This window comes from Lissotriton vulgaris, chromosome 3_2 (assembly GCF_964263255.1).
Source record: "Lissotriton vulgaris chromosome 3_2, aLisVul1.2, whole genome shotgun sequence".
Lineage (NCBI taxonomy): Eukaryota > Metazoa > Chordata > Amphibia > Caudata > Salamandridae > Lissotriton > Lissotriton vulgaris.
In genome coordinates this window covers 257,144,808-257,172,674 of record NC_141690.1, presented here as the reverse complement: position 1 = coordinate 257,172,674, position 27,867 = coordinate 257,144,808, and positions in this window count along the sequence as shown.

Sequence of the window (27,867 nt, the reverse complement as noted above, 5' to 3'; positions counted from 1 at the left end):
GTTAAGTGCTGATAGCGAATGACCTCAGAAGACCCCACGCTCCATTTTTCAGCTACTAATTTGTTTCCTAAAAATTGATTATAAAGTCAGTCACTTGTGTGCCCTAGAACCATGAAGGATGCAACAGGCTGGTAACTCGCCATCATCTCCTGTGGTACCTACGCCTGGTTCTTCAGCAGGTTCTGCAAGAACTTCTATTGGTTGCAGTGAGGATGGTCCTTTATATAAATCCTTTAAATTCAACTTCATGCCAGCCATGCTGTTGTGCTCTGGAGGAGGACTTAACGTGTATGAGCATTTGGACTCCTCGTATATGTGGCGAAGTTTACTGTCGCCACCACTGTGTTGTCTAGTTCCATTTTGAAGACCCTAAATTCATAGAAACTCATTTCGAGGTACACATTTTGAGATCTTGGTTTCCAAGCACAAAACAAAAAATGTATGGATTTTGAGGTCTTGTTTGTGAAGGAAACGTGTGTAATTGGTCAGTAAAGAAAAAGGCTAATTATGGCAGGTGGGGGCCTACCTGCATTGTCCTCAGAAGACATGTTAACTCAATATATCATCCATGAGGAATTAGGCACCTGTGCCCTCCGCGGTGTGGTGGTATACCGCCAAATATAATCCTACTCTGCTTGACTTCACTGTCCCATGAGGGTCCAAGGTGACATGTACGCCGAGCGATAACGGCCGGGAGGGGAAGGATTCCGTCACTGCTTTTATACCTGAAGCCAATCGATTACTGAAAATCAAAGGCTATGTGCCTTCATTTCTCATCCTGTAGAGCCCCTCTGCTTTCTGATACCGTACCCCTAGAAGACCCTGCTGTTCAGTCACCAGGATGCTGTTGTTGGCATGTTGAGGACTAGCGTGGGATCTGATAGATTGAAGGGGGGTGATCTAGAAAGAGAGGTTTGTGGACGGGGGAGATGAGGGAATGGTAATCATTGGGTATCCCCTTTACTGAGGTGTCGGCCACTGAGGACATTGTGCCCGACCCATCCCTTCCTCCCATTTCCCATCCTCCTGACGTGCTGGCCTGGCGATACGCTTCGGTTCCCCTTAGGTCTGTCCGTGGCTGCTTTCAATAGATCCACTGTACTATAGTCTTCTGACTTGAGGCAGCGGAGAGCTGCCAAAAGGTCTTGAGCTCTCTAGAAGTCAAGATTGTCACAGTTGCCATCATAGATGAGTTGATGCCCAGTACGCAGAAGAGGGAGCAGTGAGGCACTGGGGGTCTGTTCTAGTTCATATTGTTCTGTACACGGTGAATCCAAAGCTTGTTCTGTACTAATGCAGTGGTTCTTTCTTTTCATTGGCTGCCAGTGATGGGGAAAATGTAAGTACATATTCATTAAGTCCCATGTGTAAATGGCCAGCACTGCTTAAGCTGTATAGTAAATATTTGAGTAACACAAAGTTGACGGACTGAATACTGAACATTGTCGAGCATTCACCCCCTGTCACAGATCTGGGTTAAATCCATTGTTCTTTTGCTCGCATCGTCTTCCATTTTGGACTCAGCCATATGCAAGTCATTCTTGGCCCTGCTCCCCAGGGAGAATCAAGCCTGCCGGTTCGGGCTAGACTGTTCCCATGGGGAGCAGGGTCAAGATTGATTTACATATGGCTGGGCCAAACTGGAATACTTGGTGAGCAAAAAAGCAATGGATTTAGGCCCAGATATTTGTATTGGGGTGAATGTTTGACAATCTTAAGCATTCCATCCACCATCTTTTTGTATTGTATTTGCAATTGTATTTGCATAGCGCTTACTACCCCTGACGAGGCGTCAACGTGCTTTTTTCGGTGAGTAGCACGCTACTCCGAGACCCATAGAGAATTAGTGTTGAATTAGTATAGTGAAACGTGCAAGTAAATTTTAAGTGGTGGATAGGTTAGTCAGTTATTTGTATTGGAAGGATAGAAGAGGAAAAAAGGTTTGTATTTATATTGTGGTTGTTACCCCTGATGGGGCGTTGAAGCATGCTACTCTGGAATTAGTGGTGAATTAGTATGGTGAAATATGAAAGTAATTTCAATGGTGGATATTAGTCACTTATTTGGAGTGAGAAGTATAGCGGAGGGATTGAAGGGGAAGAAAGGTTTGCATTCATATAGCACCTGTTACCCCTGATGAGTGTTGAATCGCTTTTCTGGTGAGTAGCACACTACTCCGGAACCCATAAAGGATTAGTGTTGAAAATTAGTATAGTGAAATATGAGGTCATTTGAGTGGTGGATATGTTATTCAGTTATTTGGATAGAGAAGGGTAAGTGGTGGGGTAGAAGAGGGAAAGAGGTTTGTATTTATATAGCACTTGCTACCCCTGATGGGGTTTTGAAGTGCTTTTTTGTCGAGTAGCACGCTACTCCGGAACCCATAAGGATCCGTGTTGAATTAGTATTGTGAAACATGACATTAAATTGAGTGGCGGATCTGTTAGTCAGTTATTTGGATTGAGAAGGGTTGGGGAGGGGTAGAAAAGGGAAAAAAGGTTTGCATTATATAGCGCTTTTAAGCCTGATGGGGTGTTGAAACGCTTTATTGGCGAGTAGCACGCTACTCCGGAACCCATAACGGATTAGTGGTGAGTTAGTATAGTGGAATATGGATTTTGAGAAGTGAACATGTTAGTCTGTTTTGATTTAAAAGGATAGTGGAGGGATAGAAGAGTGATGGACTTTTGTTTAATTCTTTTTTTAGGTCATAGCAGTAGGAGGAGGCTTTTGGTTGAGTAAAAAGGGTTTTTGGAGGGGAGAGTTTAGAGAGGTTTGTTTTGGGGATCGGTATAGTAAGAGGCGTCAGATGATGCAAGGAGGGGGTAGAGTAGGTGAGACTCTAGAAACAGTTATTTTGGAGATCATAGTAGTAGTATGGGGTTTGGCATAAATGAGAGATTGGATGTAGAGGATATATTGATAGATGTATTGGGTGAGAGATAGGGTAGTGAATTGGAAAGAGTAGTAGAAAGTAGTTTGAGATGAGTCGGAAAGTTGGGCTAGAAGATATATTGAGCGAAGTATAGGCTGAGAAATGGGGTAGTGCATTGGAAATGCCAAATTAGAAGAAAGTGATAAATATATAGATCCATAAGTACATTGAAAGTATATAGATGCATAAAGGAGGTAATTATATGTACATTAAATATATTGATAGAGGTACAGGATGAGAACTAGGGTAGTGCATTGGATATAACAGACACACAGATCCATGTACATGGAGGTACATAGATGCATAATGGAAGCAAGTGCATGTAGACCAAAGATGATTTTTTTTTAAACATAATTATTCTACATGTTTATACAAATCAATTCACAAAGATAGCTACCTATCTATAGTGAGAATAAATTGTGGGTGGGTATTACTGAATGGGAACATGGGCAGCATTTCTGGCCTTGGTTCCAAACAGGCTCAAACGGGCAACTGCCCTCGTCCTCTCCACCCTTAGCCTAAACCCTCGTCCTGGGACGCCCTAACCCTGGCCTTTTATAACCCTAGTAATCAGGTGACCCCTCTAGCCAATGGGAACCCTAGCCCGAACACTAACCAATCACAACACTACCCCTAAAATCTGGAACCAGTAGGAGACCAGGACCTTACAACCAATCTTAGGCCTAGTCCAAACAACCAATCAGTTGAAAAAACCCTGATCTCTACGTCCAATAGAGGCCCAAGCCCAACCAGTAGTCCCAACCAAAGTTGCTATAGTCACCGTAAGTGGGTAGGGTATGCCCAGAGATGGGTCCTGGGCTCACTATGCCATTAGATTCAAGCTAGCCTGGCTGATAATGGGTGATACACCGAAACCGATCACACAATGCTTGTTTCCATTTCAGGGGGCACCTGGCTTGGCAGCTTGGGCTGACTGTTACCCTGGGGAGCAGGGTCAAGGCTGATTTGCATAAATCTGGGACCAAACTGGAATGGCACGGGGAGCAGAAAATGACAATGGATTTATCTCTGTCCTAGGGTTAATGTTTTGAAAATATTTAGCGTTCTGCCCATCTTTTTGTGTTGCTATAGTAAATATTTGTGACCTGGCACTTGATGCGCCTTTTTCACAGCTGAACCCAGTTCTTGTTTTTGTTTCTCAGTCATCCAGTACGTTGTGGGGTTGCTGACTGCTGCAGTAATTTTCGGTCTTCCCGTCGTAATAAGTGAGCTCTCTCGTACCATCTGCGGGAAGCGATGGTGCCAACGTGTGGAACAGATGGGTACGTTTTGTAGTATTTGTGGTGGCGGCTTGTACAATAATGGGTGGTTCAGATGAGGACATAAGTCTACAGTGTAAAGCGTTTCCCTTACTCTGTTCTCGTTTCCCTCACTCACCATTCTACAATTTAAGGCAGTGAGGACCAGCGAGGAAAGGTCTTGGAGCAGGGCGAGCTATTACGGTTGTCGATATGGGTACACTGTGAAAAGCAATCTCATACATGTTCAGAGGGTGGGTTTCTAGTAGGGCAGGTAGTCCTGCAATCATGGGTTCCATACTGTGTGCTATCCTGGTGAACACTGGGAGGAACAGTTCGCACTTGGGTGATTTGAGCAGAGTTTAGCATATAAGAATACTGAGGCCCAAGAGGGATGTTCCTTCTCTAAACACTACAGTGACATGTATGCTTTGGAACCTTGTCTGGGCAGGGAGACAAAGAGACCCCTCAAGATTCAGTTATTATTTTTAAATAAATATTACCAAGTACAGGGACTAAAGAAATCCTCAGAAGCCTCTTTCTTCCACCACCCCACACTTCCTGTCTCTTTATCTCATGAATACCAAGGCCACCTAGTCTTGATTCCACCTCTTACCTCTTTCTTCCACCCTTTGCGCTTCCTCTCATTTATCTCACTAATCTTCCTAATTTTCTCTTCCTCCTCCTCTCTCTTTTCTACATTTCTCCCTCTTGCTCTGGGTCAATGTTTGTGGCTGAAAAGTAAGCCCTCATTCTCAAACATGAATGCTGATGTCCTTGCAACCATCTGTGAAAAATTAAGCATTGCCTTCTTGAGGGAATGGGGTATGGGTGATGGGGGCTTGGTTTCAATTTCTTTGTATTGCCATAGTAACGGAAGACTGTGTTGTGTTCTTTCTTCCATGTGAACAGTTGATGATAAGTTTCAGCTCACTCTTCTCGTCTGCTGGTTCTTCTTCATGATCTGTGCCTTGGTTTCTGCCATTCTCACACAGTGCTTCTCGGTCTCATATGGTGAGTATGAGTACTGAGTTAATGGGGGGATGATTGGTCCTTGAGAAGGTACATTGTGTATGTGTTTGGTAATGTGTTCTAAACTACACCGTACCGATGATTAGGGGTGGGCGAATTTGCTTAGCTTCTTTAGTCTTATGTGATGTGTGTAATTCTTGCAAGGACTTTTAATGCTGAAACATTTGCTTTGCTCTTCTGCAATACTAACTTCAGTATTCAAGTAGGCATGGAGTTAAAATGTATAGAAAATAAAATGCATTATTATGGGAGTTGATAACCTATCATAGTAAATTTGGGTTTAGGGAGTGAAGCTAGGGTCCATGCGTGTGTTACAACATCCAGGGTCTTTGCGTAAGTGCAGTGGTGTAGTTCATTATTTCTGTTTGGGCCCCCCGTAGCCTGTGCGTTCATGCCACAAAGTTATAGCAAATCATGGTTTCACATGCCTACTTGTGTTTTAAAACATACTTCTTTTTGTAGCTTTTCCAGCCTGTAATCTTGCCTTCTTGGTGGCTCTGGTATGCAGCCTTTCCATGGAGTCCCTGTGGTTGATGCAGACCAAGTCACAAATCCTGGATAACTGGATGAAAAAGATGAGTCAATGGATAGGCCAACGGATGAAAAGTAAAGGTGTGCATGACTCCCTTAAAATATGTAGACTGTAGAACCAGAAGACCTGGCATTTGCAGCTGCTGACCCGCACGCTTCTAGTGTTTGCAGCGGATTGTGTGCTAGCATTGGTACAAGACATATTTAAAGCCAGCTATCATTAATAAACTGCTTTCTCCCAAATGAGCCAGCAAATTTCATCATCAAGAAGAAGTGTTGGTGCTATGGGGTGCATGGATATATAGACTACATGGAAGTACACAGTAAGGGTATCAGAAACCAGGTGCTGTACTAAGTACCTGGTCTCGAGGCTCTCCTGGTTTCAATATGGGTGTCGGCTTCACAGGTCACACTCGGTTGCGTATTCTCTTGGTCCACGGAGAGGTTGAATAAGCCTTCCTTCCTTCCTGCTGCCAGTCAATAGAACGCCTCGCCACCTTCAGGTGATGAGGAGCTGCCCACAAGGAGTTCAGCACTGCTCCTCGATTGGCAACCATTGTCCAATGCAATAATGCCGGTCTAGTCCCAACAATGACTCTTCTCAGGTAGAGTTTGCTTCTGTTCACTGTAGATACAAAATGGTGGAGCTGCCTTGGTGGTGGATGAAAGATGGCACCTAAGCAAGAGCCTGGCTTCTCCTCTTAATCCCATTTCCCTGTCAAATGAAAAGCAAAGGTTTGGTACTGAGAGAACTTCTCAGATTTCACTTCTGTCTCCCGCCATCTAACAATATCTTGCTGGGAAATATCTTCAAAACTAGCCACTGAGTATGTGATGCAGACCGTCTCAGTCCCACCCGTGTGTGTAGACTGCTCTAGACAGCAAAGGGATGGAAGAAATGCTTGAATTATCTCAGCCATTGGCTATTGGTCAGAGCCACATTCCATGCCATCGTTTTAGGTCTAATGTGATGCCTGACGAATAGATACCAGACACATGTAAATCAGGCTTGGTCCCACTCCATTGGGAACAACCCACCCCGAACTACCAATTCAGGTCCTCAACGGTCAGGAACGCAAACATCTGCAGGCCGGTTTTAGCCTACATAGGCCCTGTATTGGGTATAGCCTGAGTCCTGTGGCACAGTGAAAACAGGACTCCTGTCTGGGCATACCCTTCTCAGTTAGGGCATCATGGAAGGAATTGTTGTATTCAACTCAACGACAAGTTTATTACTTGAAGCTGCTTTCCCCACCTTTTCTATGGAGTGGTGAATTCCTTTCCACGTCTGGGAGGGATTGGTGGGCGCATCAGGCATCCCTTACCGCATGGGCAAGGAACATCAAAGGATCGTCCTTTATCGTCAGATCCTGGTTCCTGTTCACTAGATTGCAGGCATCCCCTGCATGCTTTTATCCCATCTAGTGCACTTCAAATGTCTAGTTGAAAGCAGGAAGCTGGTTCCAAGTCCAGCAGACCAGCCACTGCAGGACCGGTGCCCTGTTTCAATGGCTTGGGCAGCCCCAGGCCAGTTGGCACCAGCCGGCTTGCGTCTCTGTCACTGCTCATTGCATTCCAGCTTTGCCCATCCAAGACCAGGCGCCCCCGGCAGGACTCTCCATCTTCAGGGCAGCTCCAACTGATTGAACTACCAGGCCACCGCCACGTAAGAGACCGCACTTGGCTGCGCAGCAGTTCTCGGTGCTCAAGAATAGCGGTGAAGCCTTGTTCATTTAGGCACCGTACTTATGCAGCAGAAAACTAGATGAATGCTTCAGTGGCCGCTTTGCCATCCTTCACAGCCCCTCTCCGGCGGTCATCATGGTGCTCAATTCCTCAGGCAGTGACAAGACCAGAAAATAAGTGAAGAGTTTGTGGCTGAGATTCATTCAATGAAATCCACCCACTTATTGTTCATGGGATGATGCCTTGTCGCTGCAGAGACTTGCAGCCGCTAGTATGGCCACCACTAGGGTAACTGCAAGGAGAACCTACTTTTTCAACCTCTGAGAATGAAAAATGTCTGCCTCAAAAGATATAGTTCCTGGTGCCCCTCGCTGCTGCGAGTGCATCAGCCAACTTCACATCTACTGGGACACCGTGAAGCAGAGGGTTCTGGAGAGTTTAGTCAACAAAGTTTAGACTGAATTCCATCTGCAACTAAAATCGACAACTAACATTGTTTCGACACCCGAAGTTTTCTCAGCCAAGGAGGTGCTGCACTGTACCTTTTACGCTTGTAGCCTTCATAATGACGCTGGTCTCGCTGTAACCTAAAGCTACTGTTACTAAATAGATACCTACTAATACATCAAGCTGTCTCAGTTGATAAATCCGTGCAGTGTCTGAGCAGACGTCGGGTAACCAGGATCGCTCCAGGCACGTACCTGCCTGAGGGATCAAAAGGAAGACCTCTGAGACCACCTTGTGAGCTTCCAGTGACCATGACACTCTTATAACTTTCTCCCAAAGTGAGGGACAGTTTGACCAGCAGGTTCTCTATTTACTATTCGCTGAAACTGCCTTCTTGCCATGGTATCTACTAATGCATTAAGAATTTTAGACTGAGATAGGGGTTGGCTAAATTTACCTTCATGGTGATTCTCTTACATCTAGTAGCTGTGCTCTCTCCCTGTACCAGCACTGTTCCACCGTCCGCTGCCAAGGAGAAGCCCTGTTGCCGCATTCCTTTTGCTTGAGTACACCTACTTCTGAATCCAGGACAGAAAAATACACAACGTACGTGCCTTATCTACAAATAATTAAACAAAACTAAATGATATTTGAAAAACCAAGGAACCCTCAACCCCTACACACCTCCTATGCTCTAATCCTAACCAGTGCAATGCACTATTTTTACACTTGGTTCCATCACCGTCAATATCACAAATTCTGCCTCTTTCTATTAGGATCCCAGCATCAGTGCCTGGGAATATATGACGATACTACGCAATGTTGATCGCGGTATCTTACAACGCAGGTTTTACAGTCCAAGTCGTTTCCACGACTTGCGCTGGACTTAGGGATAGTACGATTTACTATTCCAACACCAGTCTAAGTACAGTAGGGAAGGTGTTGGATAGTAAATTGTACTATTCCTTAGCTTGCGGTAAAAAGACAACAGGAGTATAACCCGTAGACCAGATTGAGATCTGGGTGTACATGTGTACAATATCTCAATAGGTATCACTATAGTAACAGAAACATTTGTATGTACAACATTACAAAAGATCTGGGCAAAGAATATCCAGCATTCTAGCTGCCCGCGGTCTACTGAAAAGACCGCCGCTGATCCTCCCTGCCACACTGTGACTGATTAATTCGCCCAATTCCACGGTCTCCACGCTGCCCGCGGTCTACTGAACAGACTGCCGCCGATCCTCCATGCCACACTGTGACTGATTTTTTTTCGTCTAATCCATGATCTCCAAGCCGTGATTGTGACAGCTTAACAGCGGTTTTCGCTGCTTCTGAACTCCTTCCCACCATCCCCAGCCCGGACGGGGCTCCGTTCCTGTGCTTTTCACGTCCCAATTCACCAGTCGGGGAGTGGATCGCTTGACCCTCCTGACTTATTGTTTTCCTCCCAGGATCCTCCTCCCAGCCCGGAACGACGCTCCGTTCCTCTAATTACGATCACCCTGCGGACCTCTCCTGACGCCGCACATCCGTTGAGCGCATCCCTACTGTGGCGCCCTCCTGGCAATAACGGGGCTCCGTTATTGTGCCTTCTTCACATCATCTTTATCAATCGGCAACCCGGTCCTGATGAAGATCCTAAATGAATAGGATCGAAATGCCGTCGGCCAGCAATACAGCGCGTTTAACGGCGCATGACTTTCTCTGGTTCCCAAACTTATTGTAAATACCTATTCACCAAGGAGAAACCAGCAATTTTGTACATACTGTATTTTCCAATGTTGTCTTTTTTTGCGTCCCTCGCTGTTCTTTCAATTATATGTCACCTGCGCCGTCACCGTTCGTCTCACTATCATGTAGCGCACAAGCCCCCTTGAGTTGCCAAATGCATTCTCTGCCTCTAATGCTGACATCATAATACTGTTTTTTGACTGTTTAAACCTGAATACGCCTTTGAATATATGATGCTGTATGCACTCCTAAAATCAAAAATCTAAGTCTCTCTGTTTTTCTTTGCCCAGATTTTTTTAATGTTGTACATACAAATGTTTGTTACTATAGTGATACCTATTGAGATATTGTTGCATCTTACACATTCCTTAGCTTTCAGCGCCCTCCAGCGCAAGTCGTTGAAATGACTTGCGTTGTAAAACCCGTGTTGTAAACCTACCGCGGTGAAACTCCTGCGTGGTGAAGGTCGTCTCTCGTGCCTGCGGATGTTTGTCTGGTGTGCCTAGGTTGTACTTCAATGCACTATAGAAACCTGTCACTCTAGCTCAAGAATCAATTCTGCGTCTGTTCGCATTATTTGTGGAGGTATGTCAAACTCCACCCCATCCGCCCACAACAACGTTTAACTGTAAGCAAATTAGCTGCCATGAATTACATGGACAAATGAAAACTGAGCAGTCTGGGTAGTTTAGAAAACTTCATGGGGGGTGTAGTCCCCATTACATGATGTAAATGCTCACTTTGAGCAAGCACAGGCAATCCTTTGCAAGAGAGGTCAGTCACTAGATCACTAGTTACTAACTCACTGAATCACTAACCTGTTCACTTTTACGATCACTTACCTATTTTCTCACTCCTTACTAGATAACTCGTTTGATAGAATGCAGAGATTTTCGTTTTTTTATTGAGTGTTTTTGTTTTTTATTTCTTAGATGTGGGACTGACTCTGTCCTTCTTTCCCAGGTGCTGTGAGCGTCTTACGCCTCCTCATATTCTGGGGTTCCTTGTCTATGCTGCTGCTCTACTGCTGTACCGGTGAGTACAGGAAGATGAATCCACCCTGTGAGGTTATTGGCAGCACTAGTTGCAAACATGAAAAGTCGCCAATAACTCCACATAAACTTCATGATCACACATTAATAAGTCTTCACATGGTCGCCCCATCTCCACCTGTAATGGAATAACTGCAGATAATAGATTTGGGGGACGGGTTCCACATATGTGTAGGGCAGTCGCTGGGTATCGCAGAATCCGCGTCAACCATGTGCGCTCTCGGTGGAGGCTGTTTAGTTAAGAAGATGGAGTTCATTTTTGTTTGTAGGTTTCTCATTTTCTAAATTGCATTTGCACCTTCTTTTTGACTAATTGGCATCAGCTGGCTGAGATGTATCCGCAATCCTAGCCAACGGGCAGCAAAAAGATGTTATGCTATCTGCACAGGACAGCTCACCCGGGAGGGTGTCGTGGTGAAGCAGGAGCTGGATGAACCGAGCCAGGGTGGGCACTACTAGGTGTAGTGCCAGGTGGTAGTCAAGAACTGAGGCGGAGGTTCTGTTGTGGAGTGGGAGGTCATTCCAGGCTTTAGGATGAGGTAGGGGACGGCACAACCTCTGGATTCGGTTCTACGTGTATGTGGGAGATGGGGTGCAAGTAGGAGAATGGCTTAGCAGAGGTGACTGGTGGGTTTGTGAAGTTAATACAGTTGTTGAGCTGCGTGTGGGCAATGTTTGTGCAATGTTTTGTGTGCATGTTTGAGGAGTTGGAAGACTTCTCGTTTGGGGAGAGGTGGCCTGCGTTGCTCTTTGAGTTACAGGGTGATGTGAGTGCAGGGTAGAAGCTAGAGTTTGAACCTGGCGGATGAGTTTTGTATGCTCTACAGTCTTGTGGTCAGTTGAGTGTTGATTCCAGCGTAGAGTGCATTGCCTGTGTTCCCCCTTGCTGGTGATGGGTGCCTGGGTGATGGTTCTTCAAGTGTTGGTGGGGAGCCTTTTGAAGAACATTTTGAGTGTGTGGGAGCAAGCGATTCTGGCTGCATTCAATAGGATTAATACCGATTAAACGTCATTATCTGTTAATAGCACCAAGACAGGCCCCCTTCGGGGCACTTATGGTATACATATATGCCTGTTGTGTTTTGTTATGGGTTGGATCTTGTATGGCACTGGTAAGATTTGTGTCTCCTAACTTTATACGTCCCGATTGTTCTGTTGTCTCTGATGTTCCAGTGAACTTTAGCAAAGCTTCATCTTTGTGTGTGTCCCCAAACGTCTAAGTCTTGTTACCCCTGGTGACTAGGGGACTGAGTTGGAGTTTAATTGGGTGGTTATTCTGCCACAACTGTGATCGATTGTCTGTCTGCTGGATTACAAGTGCATTATAACTTTTGGCTCGTGTAATGAGATGAACAGGATACGTGTGATGTATGAGACACAGTACCTGTTTGCCAAATGCGAATTCAGGCCTTCACTCGGTCCTGGAGCAGGTTACGTTTTCCACCTTTCTAGGTGCCCCTCAGTGCTGGAATAGAGTGAGACCTGCTGGAGTTCAGTTTGAAATTGGCATTCTTAAGCCACGTATATATCAGGCTGGTCAGATGCTTTGTCCTGGTAGACAACCTTGTGTTGTCCCTGGGACGTAGAGAGCGAGAAAGAGGGAACAAATGACATCTTTACCCACCACGCTAACCGACTGCTATAATTCCATCAGAGCGAAGAAAAACCTTTGAATGTCGCGTCGTAGGAAGACAATAGACCAACTGGATCATGAGCATGTTGATCAGGCATGTAATCTGACTTATCGTAAGCAATTACACTGCAGATTTGGATGAATTGGTTTGTGTTTTGATAAGTGTTTATTATTACCCAACAAAACCCACTTTATCAATTGTAGGCGCAACAGCTTTGCTAACACTTTTTGTTGGCAATTTGTTTAGGAGAAATGTTTGTTTGAATAAGTAAATTTACACACGTGTTAGTAAATTACAGGCAGACGTTCATGGACTCCACGTGCACCCCACCCCCTATAACACTGATCTGATGAATCCACCCCTTTTCTGTCTCTGTCCCCAAATTTGAGGGGATCCTAGTAAATATTTTCCAAATCCAGCACAGATTTGGCTAGAGACCACTTAAGCTAGTAGGAGAAAGGGCAACCATAGGCCACGCCATCTGCATGGTCATCTTTCCAGATTCAGCCGCTCCTGGCTGATTTGTAACCCCTAAGTGACCCAGGCTGGGGTGGATGGAGCGGAAGAGGCTAGGGAGGGGTCGCACGTGGTGAAGAGTGAGTCCACTTGTTTATAAGGCAGTGGCAAGAGGGCACATAGACCTAAGTGGTTGCATATGTAAGCACAGGATCTATGCTGAGTCAGACCTCGGATTCTTCTGAAGCTGGCACGCTGATAGTTAAATGCCTGTTGTTAAGACCTAAGGAATCCCGGTTATATTTTTGTTCATGCAGTGGTAGTAAAGTAGGGCTGTAGCATATGAGGAACAGTGTGTTCCTCTTTCGCTATGTGACTATGCATTGGCCAAGCCTGATCTGGCCCCTGGATAGTATATGCACACAGACACACCATCTGGAAGGAATCCATGAACACACACAGCTTATATATATGTTGAGATTCCTAGTAAAGCACCTATAGTTCTACTTAAAACAGACTTTCAATCACTTATGCTTCTACTTGGCTTCATAATTCCGTGCCATATTAACGTGGCTTAGTGCCGCCTTGTAAATAAGGCCCCTTTTCACACTTTACTTGGCGTTAAAGGGCCATGCAATGGGAGTTTCAGTGGGCGTTCCGCCGCAACACCCATTGCTTTTTGACGCTGACCCATATTTACACTGATGGGGAAGTGCCAAAAACTAAGGCAGGTAAAACCGGGTCTTAGGATGGCGATACGAGGACAAATGTATGAGAAGTTATTAATTTCTCCCCATATTTTGTTGTTTCTCTTTGTGTATAGAAACAGCAAATCGTTTTAAAGGTCGTTTATATGCAGGAAGGTGTCCCTCTCTGGACATATACTATCGCCCCTGCTCCACAGGCGCCCTTGCAACATGGCACAAGGATGCCTGTGCTGATGCTAGGCAGCTGTTTTAATGCGATTACTAGACAAAAGGCAGGGGCTGGCGTAATTTTTTTAATACGGCGCATCCTTGTATTTTTAAAATGTTGGAGCGTGACATTACCAATTTTGAAGTAACACCGCATTCCTACATTTTATTGTAAATATCCGCCTTACTGCCTCATCTGCAAGAGGTGGCCCAGGAGTTGTAGCGTTGAGTGTTGGTTTAGGAGGTCCGAGTCATATGAAGGCTGGTTCAGATATTTTTCTCAAAACCTTACCTTAGAAATGCCATCTTTGTCATAAGAATATCCTGTGTTAGTAACCGCCTTTGATTAATGTTTGCAGGTGTCCACGCCCATGGAAAACCATTGCACTTTGATTGGACCTTCTCATTTGCTGTTGTGGTGCCAGTCGCGGTTCTCATTCTTATCCACTGGTGCTGCCAACCCAACGGACCGCTCAGCTGCTGTAAGTGATATTTTGTGAACTAGTTATGGGGCGGTTGAGTAGAGTTTCTATAGCCACAAAGGATCTGGCTTTGGAACTGGTGATCCTCTGACCCTGCACCACCAATATCCAAGCTACATCTACTGTTAAATCCTAGTTATTCGGTCAGGGCTTATAGGCTGTTTGAGCTGGTATTACGTGTAACATGGTGTAATGTCCCTAGTCATTCAGAAATAGCAGTAAGCGGTGACTTGGCTCCAGACTGAAGCAACACCTGACCCCCTACTGATCTGAGACATTGCGTTTTGTGGGTTCCTAGCCGGGTGAGAAGTGGACCCTGAGAGACCATCCAAAGACGGAAGGGAAGGTCTGCTGGATATTAATCGCCTTCAGCTCGGGAATGTTGGGAGGATGTTAAGGTGTTACCAGGACCTACTTGGGAATATAATTGTCATGTCATTTACAGTTAATTTCTGTAATATTAGGTCTGTCCTAGAAGTTGATACTAACTGCTGTATCTCCTCTCTCAAAGGGCTGGACAGACACAACACTGACCGTTCTCGGAAGGCGTCTGTGGACATGGAGCAGGGGACAGAGACTACCACGATGTTGAATGATGGATACCAGACCGTGTCAACACGTGGTGATCCAACGGGCACTTGAAGGATCCTGCGCTGGCGTATAGATGCTCCGTGTCTGGACTTTACTTGAGATTTCATGGTTGACTGGTGGACCTCTGAGACGCACCGTGTGGTTTGAATGTGCCCAAGACATTTTGCCAAGGTGCTTCCTCCAACCTACTGTTCATCCGATAGGTGGGTAACTGAGTTGGCTCCACAAGGACTGTAACTGGGGTACCTCAGGGACAAATGTACTGCTTACTCCATCCTACACTCTGTGCTGCTGCTCCTTCCACTCAGTGGAAGTAGACTTGTGTTTCTTGGAGTGTTGGCCTTTTCATCCTCCTTTGAGAATGTGCCCTAGGCATTTGTTCAAAGATTTGCACTGTTTGCTGTAAGCTTGTGTTACTGTTTCTTCTGGACCAGGAAGGTCCTTCCCCTCAGAGGCATTATGACGCACGTCTATTTAAGCTCTGCAGGATACGGGGGTTCTGCACTTTCTGTCGAGCTTGGTTTACTGCAAAAATCTCAACTTTTGTTTCATATTGCAAACTTGAAATTTTTATGTGTTGTAAGTAAATGTCATTTGTATTATATATATTTAGTTTTGTACCAAGGGTGGGTCAATAGAGGATTTGGTGACGGCTAGGGCTGTCAACTTTGAAACTGGGGAACCAACTTGGAGTTTCGGAGTCGGTTCAACATTCTGTGAATGTGACCACGTAATCTCCCCGTGCCTTAAAAAATAGTGATTTGTAATGTAACTATTGCTCATGTAAAGCGCTCCAATCCCTTCGGGTCGAATTTGCTCTATAAAGTGTTATAAATGGTGCTTGTTCCCCGGGAGACCTGTGTGGTATTGGTGCTAATTTAGCTGTTTCCAATGTGTTCCATTTCTCACATTTGAGAGCAGGTCCCATCCTCTCTAGGACTGGTTCCTATGACACTCCGTAGAAATATTCTCTTTTTACGTCTGCATTGAATTGAATTGAAACAGGATTTATAGAGCGCCTGGTTACCCATTGGCATCTCCACGCTATCGCCTGATTACACACTGAACTGTGCCTCGTTCATTTACGGAAAATTAAGGGGGCATATTACCAACAACTAGCGATAATTTTTGTCTCTAACTTGTTTAGAGACAAAAATTATCCCCGCACATCAGCGATTTTTATCGCAGATAAACCTTGCTATTAGCAAGGTTTATCGCAAATGCGATAAAAAACGGCCGCAATGCATGAATATCGCTGAAAAGTCAGCGATATTCATGCATTATCGAGCAAATGCTCTTAGCCATGTTATCCACCTCCCATTGGATAACATTGCTAAGAACTGCTCAGGGCAGGTGTTAGCTTTTGGAGATATTCGTGCTTAACGCGAATATCTCTAAAAGTTGGTAATAGGAGATAGCGATGTTAGGGACTGTTTTCAGTCTCTAACATCTTGGCACACCCACTTTGCATGTCATTAGTGATAAATATCACTGACATGCAAAGCGGGGCCCAAGATGGTTGCTATCTCCTATTAGCTGTCACTAACTGGTGTTAGCGACAGCTTGGTAATAGGGAGATAATTTTATCTCCGCTTTCTTGGCTTTTAAGCCTAAAAAGCGGAGATAAACCCCCTTGATAATATGCCCCAAGGTTTTAATCTGTCTCCGAAAGGTGAGATAGTTAGGTTGGGCACGGATGTGCAGAGGCATACTGTTCCAGATTTTAGCCACATTATAGGAAAAGAGGCGGCCACCACTGTGTGCTCTCTTTTTTCGTGGTGTTACTAGTAAGTATTTGGTTTCCGACCTTAGGGCTCTATTTGGGCGGTACAGATGGATAGGGGACTGAATAGCCAAGGATCCCTTGCCTGCAAGTGCTCGATGGGCTATGCATAATGCCTTAAACTGAATGCGCTCAAGGATGGAAAGCCAATGAAGAAATGCCAAAGCAGGTTTAGCTGAAGAACGCTTTGGGATGTTCTTGAGTATACGCTCTGCACAATTTTGAACGACTTGTAACTTTCGTATCGAGGAGCAAGGGGCTCCGAGATACAGCGTATTCGCATAGTCAAGATGTGATAGGATAAGAGCCTGAACTAAGACACTTCTTGCTGAGAAAGGGAGTAGCAGGAGCACTTTACGGACCATTCTTGGGATCCCGAAGCAGCTTGCAGCTACTTTTTGCCCCTGCTCTTTAAAATCAAGGTTCCGTTCAAGCCAAACTCCCAGACATTTAATTTGGTCGTTAGGGGAGGTGGCAGGGCCAAAATAGTTAGGCCAAAGTAGCCCAAGATTTGTCTTTTCTCTATTACCTGGGAGCATTAATTCAGTTTTGGATCCATTAAGTTTTAAAAATGAATCTTCCATCCACCTTGACACTGTCCAGACAAAGGGCAAGATCAGAGCTGGAGGGGTCCAGTTGGTTGAAAGAAACAACCAACTGGGTGTCGTCAGCATACGTGACAATCTGGATCCCAAAAGGTAGCACTACGTCCTCCAGAGGCCTCAGATAAACATAAAACCCTTGGGGAACCCCACAATTAAGAGGTATGGGCTTTGAGGAAGTGCCTTCTTCAAGGACTTCTAAGGATCGGTCTTCTAAAAACGACTGCAGCCATTTGAGCATGATCCAGCAATCCCCACCTCACTTAGCCTTTTTATCAACAGCTGGTGCCTGACCGTATTGAGGGCTGTGCTTATATCTAAAAGAATGATGACCGCGCAGCCTCCGTCGTCTAGGATTTTTCTAGACTCTTACACTACCACCAGGAGAGCCGTCTCAGTACCCTGTTGAGGTCTGAAACCCATCTGGGAGGGGTGGAGAAGGTTTTTACTCTCGAAGTAGGTGGACAATATCGAGTTTACGTATTTCTCAGCGATCTTGCTGATTGCTGGCAACAGGGAGATGGGACGGTAATTGCTCCAAACCTCCGAGTTGAGAGTTGTTTTTTTCAGTAAGGCTTTAACCATAGCCCGTTCCCACAGTGGGGGACCTTCTCTGAGGAAAAGGAGGCATTGATCAGGTCAAGGATTACTGGAGAAAGAGTTTTAGAGGCCAAATTTAAGATGTTAGGAGGGGCATGGGCAGTGGGGGAGCCGGATTTCAGTTTACTCATGATGTCTAGCAGCTTGGGCAAGTTAAGTGGAGGGATTTCTTCAATTAAGCCGGCTCTCCTTTAGTCCACATTCTCCTGCTCTCCAATATGCGGTTGGGATGTTATTTGAGGGAAGGAGGAATACATAGTTTGGATTTTACTGGAGAAGAAATCAGCTATGGTGTTACATCGCACCAAGGTATCTTCCTATATAGTAGGGTGAGAAAGGATAGTCCGTAAATCCTTAGCAATGCGAAAGATTTTGTGAGTGGAATTTACAGCTGCTAGAATTCTCTCTTCATAAAATAGAGTTTGGTCCAATTGAATTTCAGTTTTATAGGTTTTTATGGCCTCTATATAATTTTGTTTGCTACTAGCAGAGAAATCCTTCCTCCATTTCCTTTCGGCTCTCTTGCTAATCTTCTTGAGGTCACGGAGTTTCGGGGGATACCACAGATTCTGCTTGGTTTCTACCTTGTTAAATATTTTTTTATTGGGAAGGACAGAGTTCAGTGATGATTCCACCCAGTGGTTAGCATTATTAAATGCAATGATAGAATCAGGGTCGGAGGTAGGTCTAGTATTTCCCAGGGTCGTTACCTATGGTAATTTAGACCAAGTACGTGAGTATTTCCTACTTCCCATGGTCGCTGTAGAGGTAGCTTGCGGGGTCCAAGTAAAGGGAATTAAGCAATGGTCGGACCGCGGCAGCCTGACGGGATCTCGAACTAAAAGATTCTCCAAATTGGAGAAAATGGGATCCAGTAGGTGGCCTTTGGAGTGGGTAGGACCAACCACTTTTTGTGTGAGTTGGAGTACGTCAAGCTCATCAATTAGGTCACGCACATCTTTTTTTAGGACATTCTCAAAATGCAGGTTTAGGTCCCCGGGCAGCGTAAAGTTCGCACTAGTACTAGCCAAATTGGCTGCTGTCTCAAGGAGCTCTTTATTAAATTGTTTAAGGGGTCCTGGGGGTCTATAGATCAGAATGCCTGTAAAAGTGCAGACGTGAGAAATACGAATTGCGAAAGCAAGGCTTTCGCAATCCTTTAGCGAGCTTGGGGTGGTGCGACAATCAAATTCAGTTTTATGAATGATCGCAAGACCACCACCCCTTCCTATGCCCCTGTCAAGTCTCTGAATAATGTAGCCAGCAGGCAGTGCTTGGACAATAGAGAAATTTGCCTCATCGTTAAGCCAGGTTTCTGTTAGAAACAGCACCTCTTGGATTTCTTCCTCAAGTAGTAGGTTGATTTCTAGGGCATGCTTTTGCATAGATCGACAATTAAGTGGAAACATTTTAAGCCCCAAATAGTGATTGATGACTGTAAGAGGCCTAATCCTCGGGCAAAATCTGAATGAACAATGGGGACAGTAGCTAGCGTTGCTATCAGGCAACATATGATGTAGGCACTTACTCAGGGGACCGCCCTTCCAACCTTTAAGCTGTTCTGAGGTATAGGAGCATGAATCTTGTTTAAAACCGGCAGCGTTCCTGGCGACGGTTGGGCGCAGACGGGCTTGCCTTTGGCGCACCTTCGGCGCACCAGCGGGGCGTCCGCTGTGCAGCCGCTCATCGCCCATGCTTTTATCCCCCACCACAATTACCGTCTGCTCTGGGTCCTGCCCCTGTGCCTTTCTGTACGACCGGAAGTGCAACAGTGAAAGTGGTGCTGGTAACCTGTGCCTGGCCCAGGAGAGCAAGAAACAACGAAGGTATGCTATACGCTACCTGTGTGTGCAAGTTTTACATTCAATTTTACGTTAAAACATTTAAAATAGGTTCAATATGGGTCACATTCAGCATATTTCATATCAATTTAAAAGCAGTTAGAAGCGCGATATTTAACATATTGAGCAGCTAAAAATAACAAAGATCCCAGAATGAATTAGAGGATGAGTGAACTAATGTCACCCCAGCCACCTTTCAAGTGTGTGCAGGCTGCGCGGCCGCTCGGACCCCATGCATTGGGCATTGGCCCCTCATTTCAAGCGGGGGCTCAGGTGTGCAGAGGGTGTTTGTAAATTCTACCTCAGGGGCAGCCAAGTAGAGGGTAGAGTGAGAGGAGGAGGAAGAGGTGGCATATAAAGCAGTAGGGTTTCATACTCCGGAGTAGGAAGACGCACAAAAGGGAAGAGATGGATAAGGTGAGAGAAAGGGGTAGGGAATACATGCTATTTTGTTAAAACTAAAGTGACTTTATTTCAACTTTCTCATTTTTATTATTATTTTTTTTAAAAGCTTGTATAGCGCAAACAGCTAACCAAACGGGGTTTCCCGGCCCTTGAAGACAGAAACGGTGCAATCAGAGCCCACTAACTCAGAACATCCATGTCTTCAATTATTTCCGAAAAGAAGTCGGTAAGGTACAGCTTCTCAGGGTTTACGGAAAGTCGTTCCATTGCTTAGCGCCTGGTAGGCAACGGGCTGGCCTCCCATGCACATCCGTTTGACTCTCGAAGCCATGCATAAGGAGAGATCACTGGAGCATAGTGAGCGAGCCAGAATAGTCTCACCATAAGCCAGTGCAACTCCCTCAGAAGGGAGGAGGCTGGTGCACTTGGGAGTCTGTAGCTGCCATGTTTTGGACAGGTTGCAGCCTTCTTATAGAGGCTTTATCTGCTCCTAAATAGAGGACATTACCATAGTCCAATCTGTATATGATGAGTGCCTGAATGACTGTCCTCTTGGCTGAAAATGGAAGAATATTAAGGATTTCCCGCAGCCATTTCAGGATGGAGAAACAGGTAGAAGCCACCTTTGCCACCTGGAGCCTGCTCGGACAGCTTTGTCACCCAGCAGGAAACCAAAGTTCTTCACTTTTTTAGCTGGTACGAGAAGATTGCCCAGGTTTTGAGGCCAGTGCTTTGGGCTTCACAGCACTAGTACCTCCGTCCTTTCCCCATTAAGTTTCAGAGCATTCGTAGTCATCCATGAGGCGACCCGAGCCAGACAGGAGTTCAGGGTGTCAGAGTTCTGGTCCTAAGCAGAAAGCAAAGAGAAGGTGATGATGTATTATCCGCGTAGGAAAATAAGGTCAGGCTGAAGCTTTCAACCAGGTCAGCAAGAGGTCAGATGTAGCTATTAAACAAGACTGGACTCAAGGATGAGCCTTGAGGAACCCCTGATGTAAGGGCATGACATGTGGAGGAGGCATTCCCTGAGGAGACCTCGAAAGGTTGGTCGCTCTGGAAGAATGCCATCCAGGATCAGGCTGTTCCTTGTATGCCTGGGCTGACTAGTCTCTCCGATATCACTGCTTTCGATACAGTGTCGCAAGGCAAGCAGAGGTCTAATTAAACCAACACTGCCGTCTCCCCATCATCTTGGAGCTGCCTAAGATGTTCTGGGACTCCTAGAAGGGTGGATTCTGTACTGTGACACTCTCTGAACCTTAACTTAGCGGGATGAAGCAAGTTATGGGTCGCCACAAAAGCAGAGAGTTGTCCATTAAGATCCTTTTCCATGACTTTGGCCATGATGGGGAGCATGGAGATCGGTCTGTAGATGGACAAATTCAGGGGATTCAGATTGGGTTTCTTCAGAAGGGGCAGAACCATGGCATGTTTCAAAGGCTAAAAAATGTACCTTGAGGAATTGAGAAAGCCCACCAACAGCCTCAAAATGTAAGGGTCCAGGGTAATATGCTTTGCTGGGCGAAGAGGGTCTGTGGGGAGAGCACGATCCTACGGATTGTATCAGTTTTTAGGTCTCGCCTGAGCCAGCGCATGCGCTGCTCTGGAAAGACTTTTAGTTAGTAGGCTTAAAAAAATCCGACCACGAACTTTTTGTGTGGCCTAGAGCGTGCGGTTGCGCGCACAGGCGCCATCTGGCTTTCCTCGCATCGCTCGCTGGCACCCTTACAGCACGTAATCACTTTCACTTTTACGGCTGCGCGTCTCTGTCACTTTCACGGCCGAGCGGCCAATCCTTGTTTTTAATTCAGAAGCATCTGTTGTGAATTCTTTACAGACCGCTTTCCTCCATCTGCTTTGTTCAGCCTATTCCTCTGTGTGGCGAGCAAGGCCGGCTGAATGCATCATTGTGATAAATTGACTATCTGAAATTGCGACACCCGGTGCTGCATTCCAGACACACAATGGTGCTGCTGCTCCCGTTTGTTGCAAGCCTTTGGGACCAAGGTCCTTTATACCTCAGCTCACTACTCTCCTTTTGTTTATGTCCCTGCTGTAGACCGTAGGCTAAAGGGCAGCCATCTTTCCCCACTACCTTATCTTCTTTACTTCTCCCAGCAAAAACATAAACCGCAATATCCAGAACCGGTAAAAAGTAATTTCTCTTTCACTCTTTTCTTTGTTATTAATTGCTGACACATGATAAGAATACATTATAAATTGATATTTCATGCAACATTTCCAAAAGCCTCAGTGACATATTTATTTATTTATTTTATTTTCAGAGTTTTATATAGCGCGAACAAGATCTTTGCAGATATCAGAGCGCTTTACATAGACGGGTACATGAGGGAACAAAGTCAAATAGGTAGGTCGATAGTTCACACAGTACAGAAGGGAACATGAGGGAACAAGGTCAAATAAGTAAATCAATAGATCATACAATACAAATAATACAATTGGGTGGCTGCAAAGCAATCAGGTGGGTGATAAGACAGCTCGTACAAATAGATAGGGGTCAGATAGGGGTCAAGCAAGTAATGTAGATCATCGTAGGGTGTTGATAGGGTTCGAGATAGTAGTACAGGTGAATTTAGCCATGAGGATAGTTTTTACTTCTTTTTTGAAGAGTGTAGTGGAAGAGAGAAGCCTGGTTTCGGGAGGGAGTGAGTTCCAAATCCTAGGCGCCATTCCTGAGAAAGAGCGCTTGCATGTTTTCTCCTTCCGGAATCTTCGAGGTTTCAGCAGAAGATTGTTTGCGCCTCTCGTGTTTCTGACTCCACCAGAGATTGTCAATTTCTGAGCAAGGTAGCCGGGTGAGTTTAGGTGTACAGCCTTGTGTGTCATGCAGGCTATTTTCAAATGTATTCTGGCTTCAAACGGCAACCAATTCAGGGATTTCAAGTCAGGGGTGATGTGGGAGTGCTTTTTTGACCCCGTGATGAGTCTCGCTGCAGCATTTAGAGATGCTTTTAGTGGTGCGGTTGTAGTTAGTGGGAGTCCACAGAGGGAGGTGATGCCGTATTCAATTCGTGGGATGACTAGTGCTTGCACCGCTGTTTGGAAGTCTTTGGCTGGGAGGTAGGGTTTAAGTTTCCTCAGAGTATTGATCTGGAAGTTCGCTCCCTTTGTAGCTTTGCTGACATGTTGCTGCATGTTGAGATTGGTGTCGAGTGTTATGCCTAAAGATTTTGCTGATTCCACGATGGTGGGTTGGACATTGAGTGCGGTTAGGAGTTTAAGCCAATGTTGAGTGGTGGATATCTTCGCTGGAGGTGCGATCAGAAGGAACTCTGTTTTCAGGGCATTAAGTTTGAGGTGATTGTCGGCAAGCCAGGATTGGGTGCATCTGATCGTTGAGTTCAGGAGCAGGATGTCATTGGGAGATTGCAGTTTGAGGTAGAGTTGGGTGTCATCGGCATACATGTGAAAGTGTACATTGGATTCTTGTAGCAAAGTGGTGAGAGGTTCCATGACTAGGTTGAACAAAGTTGGGGAGAGAGAAGATCCTTGGGGGACGCCTAGCGTTACAGGTACTGGCGTGGACATCAGGTTGTTGCTCTTGAATTTCTGCGTCCTGTTGCGGAGAAAGGAAGTGAACCATTTGAGGACAGTTCCAGATAAGCCCATTCTTTTGTTTAGTAGTTCTAGTAGATTCTCATGTTTAACGGTGTCGAATGCAGAGGAGAGATCAAGAAGGATGAGGAGGCAGGTGTCATTTTGGTCTAGCATTTGAAGTGCGTCGTCAATTATGTGAGTCATAGCCGTTTCTGTGCTGTGTCCTGCACGGAAACCTGATTGGTGAGGGTTGAGGAGATCGAATTGCTCAATGTGTTTAGTCAATTGTAGTTGTGCGCATTTTTCCAGCAGTTTGGCGAGAGTGGGGATATTGGTGATGGGACGGTAGTTGTTGAGATCCGCGGGGTCGGCTGTTGGTTTCTTTAGTAGAGGTGTGACCTGACCAACTTTGAGGGAGTCAGGTATGCTTCCTTGTTGGAGAGAGCTGTTGATGATTTTAGTCCTATCTTTCCTCAGAAAGCATTTCCTTTTCTTATATGCGGGGCACTCATTTTAGCAAGTCTAACTTTTAACATTTATTGGCAAGAACATTCAGAATTACCATTTTAATGGTTTTTATTTCAGTGGGCTTCGGTAAATGTATGTAGCATTACAGGGGGCCGCAGACAGATTCTTCTCATATGAGATAAAGCACCTTTGATTAATCCATGACAGAACAGCCATACAGGCTTGAATGAAAGCGGACGCCATCGGTGCCATGCATATGCACAAGGTAGACAAAGTCTTTCTCGCACTAACCCCGCTGGTGATAGCTTAGTGTACTACTTAAGTGGTGTTTTTTTCATATATATTTTTTGTTTTTCTTAAGCATCCCTTGCCATTGCAAGTGAATGTGAACATACATTTCCAACTTTTCTTGCAGCAACTTCCCCTGTGATTCTCAAGTGGTGGCCTTCATGGTACTGTTTTGCAGGGGAATGCACGACAATTTCGTACCTAAACATTCCGTCTCACTAACGACCTGTGGTGGCGGAAGGGGGTGATTCTCAAAGCTATTTGGTCCTCTACACTTAATTCACATTTACTAGTTTTCTGTGTTTAGTCTCGCCGTTTCCTTAGTGCAGAATAGAACGCACATTCCCCATCGTTGCATGTGATTCACTCCAGCATCATATTTTAATGTGAGGTGATAATAGGTAAGGGTAGCGGAATTTGCAAGCATTAGGCGACATTTAGTGAATGCTTAGCAGTTGTGAATCCTGCTCTTTATGTGTGTAAAGGTGTGATACAAGCGAAAATGGCTTTATGAATTGGGTCCTTAGTCACAGGGGGATTTTTTGGGAGTAAAACCACTCACAGGAGCGGGGTGTGAGCATTTCGGGACAGGAATACCACGAAAGTTTACACATACCCAAAGCACCGTGTTTCCGGTTATTCACAAATACCACACATTTCCACCCGTACGGAGATGTACTGTAAATTCAAGGCTGAATTAAATCACCTGTCCGGGTGCAATTGGCAGAAAATACCCCCAAATCGGCATATGTATAAGGGTGGAAGTTTCTCCACAAGGAGACCTATTTTCCCCATTAGAAAAAAAGTTTAAAGGCGCGTGAGATCTACAGGAAGGTTTTTTGCAATAACAAATTTACTCTTGAGCGAAAACACAATACACTAAATATTTCACGTGTTTTTTTGGGAAACTGGGACCACAGTGTTCCTGGAAGCATTTGTGGATTCCAAACTTGTCAGAGATGCACTCTAAAGGTAGGAAGAAGTAATCTACAGAGGTAAGTCTCTGACACCTGGGCCCTAGATGTTGAATATTCCTCAGACCAATCCTAAATCCAGTCAGCGTTGTGCACTGTACAACAGCCATGCTGTGCCTCTGCTCCAGATGTTTGCAACGTGCACACCATTAAACTGGTCAGTATTCCTTGAAGATGATGAAAAGACTAACCCCTGGCATAACAAGCATTTGCAATGCAATAGGTCTCGTATTTACGGGAGTCTGAGCTATTGACATTGCAAATGACAATGCCTTTTATTTTTGTTTCTGTTTTTAAAACATAAATAAAAGGCATTGCCATTTACAATGCAAATACCTTAAACTCGGTTAAACGCGAGACCTATTGCATTGCAAATGCTTGTTTGAATAGCGGTCCAATGTAATCAGTTTCTCAGTAACTGGTGATAAGCTCGTCGGTAGGAGTTATTGCTGGGATGATGGGAGCCTCTGTGATCGAGGGCATCAAATGAGTACAAGGCTGAGACTTGACATGCCCTCCTGCTTTTAGTGAAAGATGAATATCCTTCACCTTTTTAACAAAGAAGAGCGCCCCTTCTTGGCACAGACGCTGGAACAGTGTAGAAGAGCGCGCAGCATTCTTGGAGTTAAAGTACTTGCACTACCCTTAAGAGCATTTTGGGTCAGTTTTGTCCTAAAGTGCCTCATGATCGATTACTTTATTTCAACTTTATTTAATGTCCAAAATAAATTCTCTCTTGTTTCTAATTCTTGCCATGAATGGTGGTGTAGTCTTCTTTAGGTCCGGCAATATAATGGGCATAGAATCTAGTGTAGTGACCAGGCCTGCCAAGGTTCGAGGGCATAGACTACTCACATGAGCCATCTTCAGAAACCTAAGGCTCATTGGTTTGGTGCAAGCTTCCTCCACCCATAATGGGCTAGGAGCAGCTTTGCAATACGTCCATTAATGCCAAATCCAGAGGCCTTACAGCATGCCCATATTGCGGCCACAGGCACTTCTGCGGCAACTGCTCTCCGTTGAACCGTGCCATCGCTGCTCGGTTAGAGCACAAAGAGATACCTCACCCTTTTCTGTCCGCCTATTTCAGCTTCTGACAAGGACTGCATGCCCTCGCCTCAGGCACAGCATCCGCCTATATAGACGTAAGTCCTACCTCCCAATTTACATCCTTTCTAAGATCTATAATGGACAAATGGACAGCTAAAAGCCCTCCATTTTGGTGGGCAATTGTACTCTGAATAGATGGGCATTTTGAAGCGGCGCAATGTTCTGCTGTTGGAAAGTGACTCTAACCCCTGCCCTTAAATAATTTCCAAGTCACTTCGGCCCTTAAGAGTTAGTAAGAATGAGATATTTACACAGTTGTGGCAACCATGATAGAAACTAGTTGCGTTTGCGTCTCGAGTCCCACGTACCCCTTCATCCAGGCACCATCATTGAGACACCTCCCCCTTACTGCCCTCTTTCTACCCCTTGCTTGTTCCTACACTCCATAGTGAGGCCCACACTTGTTTGGCCTTTGGCATGAAGCGCTGCATGGACTCTACCTATCACTGGTGCTCACTGCCACTGCTTGTGCCCAACATTAGCAGGGACTCACTGCAGCAAGTAGCCAACAAAGGTCAAGTGAGACCCATCACCTGGACACGAGGATAACTGGCACGCACCACAGACAGGGCCTTTGGAAACTTACTTAGAGTTCCTGTTCCAGTGCTTTAATGTCAAGGGCAGGACACTACGTGAGTAGAACTGTAGTGAGTAAAGGCTTGTAGAGGGATGGTAAAGAGTTTCCTAAAGCAAATCAGTGAGCAAGGGGTGGATGGGGGGTGAATGGGGTTTAATTCTCTGTAAAGTGCTGCTGTGTCCTAATTCTACTAGTGATGTTTTTTATCAGATTTTACAACTATTTTCATATAAAAGATATTTTTTTATGATTGTGAATCTGATACTACGCTTTAGGAGCCCTGCCCCGCGTTTGTTGTAAGCGATGCACTGTTGGTCCTGAAGTGTGTAAAGGCCAGAGAGATCCCCCCGGGGATGATTCGCTTGCGCTCTATAAATTAATAATAATAATAATAATAATAAAGCGACAGAGGTTCTGCTCTCTGCCTAAATAATGCTCCCTTTAAGGGGACAACCTATTACTTTGACCTCTGTGTTTCTGATGTTATTCTTTACTGTAGAGAGCCTTACTACTGCCACATCCAAGTAAGATAGTGACCAGGTTCTTTATTTTTTTTACCTTTCTTTAATTATTTGTAAGGTTTGCAGATCCAGAATTTGAATCTACTTAGCCTTTAAACACAATTGCAGTTCTGTGAAGCTTGCCCTGGGTTGGAGTCACCAGGCTGTGACTCTAGCCATGAATTTGCAGTTTGTTGTGCGGAACCTGTGATCTTGCCTGGATTCACAAACACAGTGGTAAAACCTATTTTATATATATTTTACCAGTGGTAGCCACCACTGTTTACTTATAGTTAGGACCATTTTTCCATAGGTAAAGCATTTTTGGGATTGCTTAAAACTTTAGCACAGTTTGAGGAATCTTCACGAAACTTTCCAAAAGTCTCATTCCCCTCATTTAGTTCC